The 3,152-nt window shown below is 36.7% G+C and overlaps 1 pseudogene; it reads right to left on the reverse strand.

Moving 5' to 3' along the window:
- Positions 1–302: 302 nt before the first annotated feature.
- On the reverse strand, positions 303–2,099 carry LOC143022824 (zinc finger BED domain-containing protein 5-like; annotated as a pseudogene).
- Between the last annotated feature and the right edge of the window lie 1,053 nt (positions 2,100–3,152).

Raw genomic sequence — 3,152 nt, forward strand, 5'->3', positions numbered from 1 at the left:
ACGGGTTAAAGGACAAAAACATTGATTTTTTGAACTCGACTCGAACTTGTGACGTCACTACTAGCTCACGAGTCTTTTACCGGTAAACTGTCGGTAATTTCGGTAACTGTATTGTTGTTCACCAATAATTTCGATATTGAAATTAGCGATATTTGCCCAGCACTACCCCCAATACAAACATATGAGAATTTTTTTTTTTTTAAATTGAAAACGACAGCATTAAACACTGTTTTTCAAAAATAATATTTAATTTAATGAACAATTTTATTTAATTACCCAAATACACAATTTCACAATTACTGCTAATGGGATAGGTGTACTTGGTGTAGGTATATTAGTTTCTCCACATCTGGTTGGAACTTGCTTAGAAGAAGACGTAGATCCCCACGTTCGGTAATTCTAAGTCTGTTCCTTTGCTTGGAAAGAAGAAAGGCAACTGCACTGAAGCCCCATTCTACCAAATATGATGTTGGAAAAGCAATGAAATATATCTTCACCTTGTTCCATAATACTGGATAGAAGTCAGAGATCTTTTTTTGTAGCCAAAAAGTCTTGATATGATTTCTTGAACTTCGGACTTAGCTCAGTGTCGTTTTGGATTGCAATTAATTCTTCCTCTGCCTCTCTTGTTTCTTCACTGCTGACATCTAAGAATGGATTGATTACCCAGTCTGGTATTTTTACCAATAAAAGATCCTGAAATCTTTCAGACATGTCTCTTTTCAACTCTTCTAGGTGAGAGCAATACACTTGAAGGCCATCATCTGATATACTCTTTTCTTTATCCAATTCACAGAGGCTTGGAAACTGGTAGAGTTCATGACGGCTTAAGTTTCGTTTGAATAACTTACACTTAGACAGGAAGGTGGAGATAGCAGATTTGACTTTGATAAGGTTGACATCATTTCCTTGCAACTGCAAATTAACTTCATTGAATTTTGTGAATATATCTGACAAATAAGCAATGTCATTCTTGATGTTTTTTAGATCATCACAGAGCCCACTATTAGACTCTTGGAAAAATTCTACAACTGTATCAAACAAAGAATAGAAACGTTTCAGGCAGTTTCCCTTTGACAGCCATCTAACTTCTGTGTGTAGCAATAAACGTTCAAACTCTTCATCATTATCAATGCAAAGCTGTCGAAACAGTCTGGAATTGAGAGAATGTGCCTTGATCTTATTTACTGCTGTGATAACAATATTCATTGATTTGTAAAGTCGACCACTTAGGTTTTTTGCTACCAGATGCTGCCTGTGGATTACACAATGCACCGTAAGAACACCAGGTACGGCTTTTTTCAAGAAACTGATGAAGCCACGATAACGACCTATCATGGATGGTGCTCCATCTGTTGCACACGCAAGAATGTTAGAAAGTGGGATGTTTTTCTCTTTGAAAAAATTCTCAACAACATTAAATACCGACTCTCCTTTAGTGTCTGTTTTGAGTTGTCTTGCAAATAACAGTTCTTGAACCAACTTTTCATCTTTGATAAAACGAACATAAGCGAGAAGCAAAGATTCATTTCCTGGTAGAGTGGACTCATCTAACTGCAAGCTAAATTCTGTTGTGGCAAGAATGTTGCACAATGCTTCTTCAATGTTTTCAGCCATTTCATCTACTCTTCTTTGAACCGAGTTATCACTGAGAGGTATAGCTTTTATAATTTGGTCAGGTGACTTATGTACAACTGTGTGCAGAACCTCTCTTACTGCAGGCAGAATAAGTTCCTCCCCAATCGTATGAGGCTTACCAGATCTAGCAATCAGCAAAGATATGTTGTATGAAGCACGAAAACCATCAGTAGATTGTTGTGAAGTGCTAGAAAACATATTTACAATAGTTTTTCGTTTCTGGAACTTTTCTCGAAGTGACTGAAAATATGCTATATTTTTGTCTGCTTTATCAGTGTATTTTTGTCAAATGTTCCAAAAGTCTCGAAGGTTTCATGGCTTCGTTTGAAAACACTTTCTCACACAGCAGACACATACCGGGTAGGTAGCTGTTGGTTCTGTGGTGCCGATACAAATCCATATTTCAGATATTCCACGCTATACTGCCTACACTTCTTTTTTGCTTGCTGTTGGGTTGCCATCCTTTATTCTGGAAAAAAAATACCATTTAAGAAATATATATATATATATAAATGCTTAATGTAGAGTACATATGTAATATATAAAGGTAAAGGTAAAGCTTAGGTGTGTGTATGTGTGTGTAGGTAGGCTATGTCTGTGTGTGTATGTTTCTGTGTATATGTCTGTGTGGGTGTATATGTCTGTGGGTGTGTGTGTATATGTCTGTGTGTGTGTGTGGGTGGAGGGGTTTGAGGGAATGAATGTGTATTTACCTAGTTGTGATATACGGGAGGGGAGCTATGCTCGTGGTGACCCGTCTTTGTATCTCTCCGCATCAAGTTTTATCTTAAAATCTTGTATAGTGTTAGCACATACTATTTTGTTGTCTAATTTGTTCCATGTATTTATCGCTCTGTGTGGGAAACTGTTCCTTTTCAAGTTTTTTCTATAACTATCCTTTGTGTGTGCATACGTGCGTGTGTTCATTAAATAGTATGAACATGTATGAACACTTTGCTAAAAATGGAAAGATATGCCAAAAAGCCTATCAGAAGTAACCTAACCTGTTCAGGTTTAGCTTTTGTGGAGAGAGAAAAAATAAAAAAAATAAATCTCAAGTTTGTTGCCTTCCGAGGTTTCGAATGCTTTCGACTTTTAGTATACACTGCACAGTAACTCTTTTAAACCCTTTAGTAGTGTTCTTACATTAATAGACTCCTATTCTGTCACATCTTTAGTATATTTAAAAATTCTGAATATTACAAGATTGAAATTAAAGTGAAATGTTCACATACCTGAGACGAGCTTTGGAGTCGGACCATGTAGCGTAGTTGTTTGTTGACTGTGAGATTGATCAGTTTGACAAGCGCTATTTATACAGAAACATGACAGAACTTTCTACTGAAAGTAAGTTCCATGAGGGGTAAGAATTGCAGGATTAATGGATGAAATCTTTGACCGTGAGTCACGTCACATATTACAAAGGAACACCGACAATTGCTTTTATCGGAACCAGGTCAGTTCCGGTTGGATGTGATTAAAAGATGAGACCCCTTAATCCTCAGGTAAAAGAG

This window comes from Oratosquilla oratoria, unplaced genomic scaffold (genome assembly GCF_046742065.1).
Source record: "Oratosquilla oratoria isolate Oo_2021 unplaced genomic scaffold, ASM4674206v1 SCAFFOLD192, whole genome shotgun sequence".
Lineage (NCBI taxonomy): Eukaryota > Metazoa > Arthropoda > Malacostraca > Stomatopoda > Squillidae > Oratosquilla > Oratosquilla oratoria.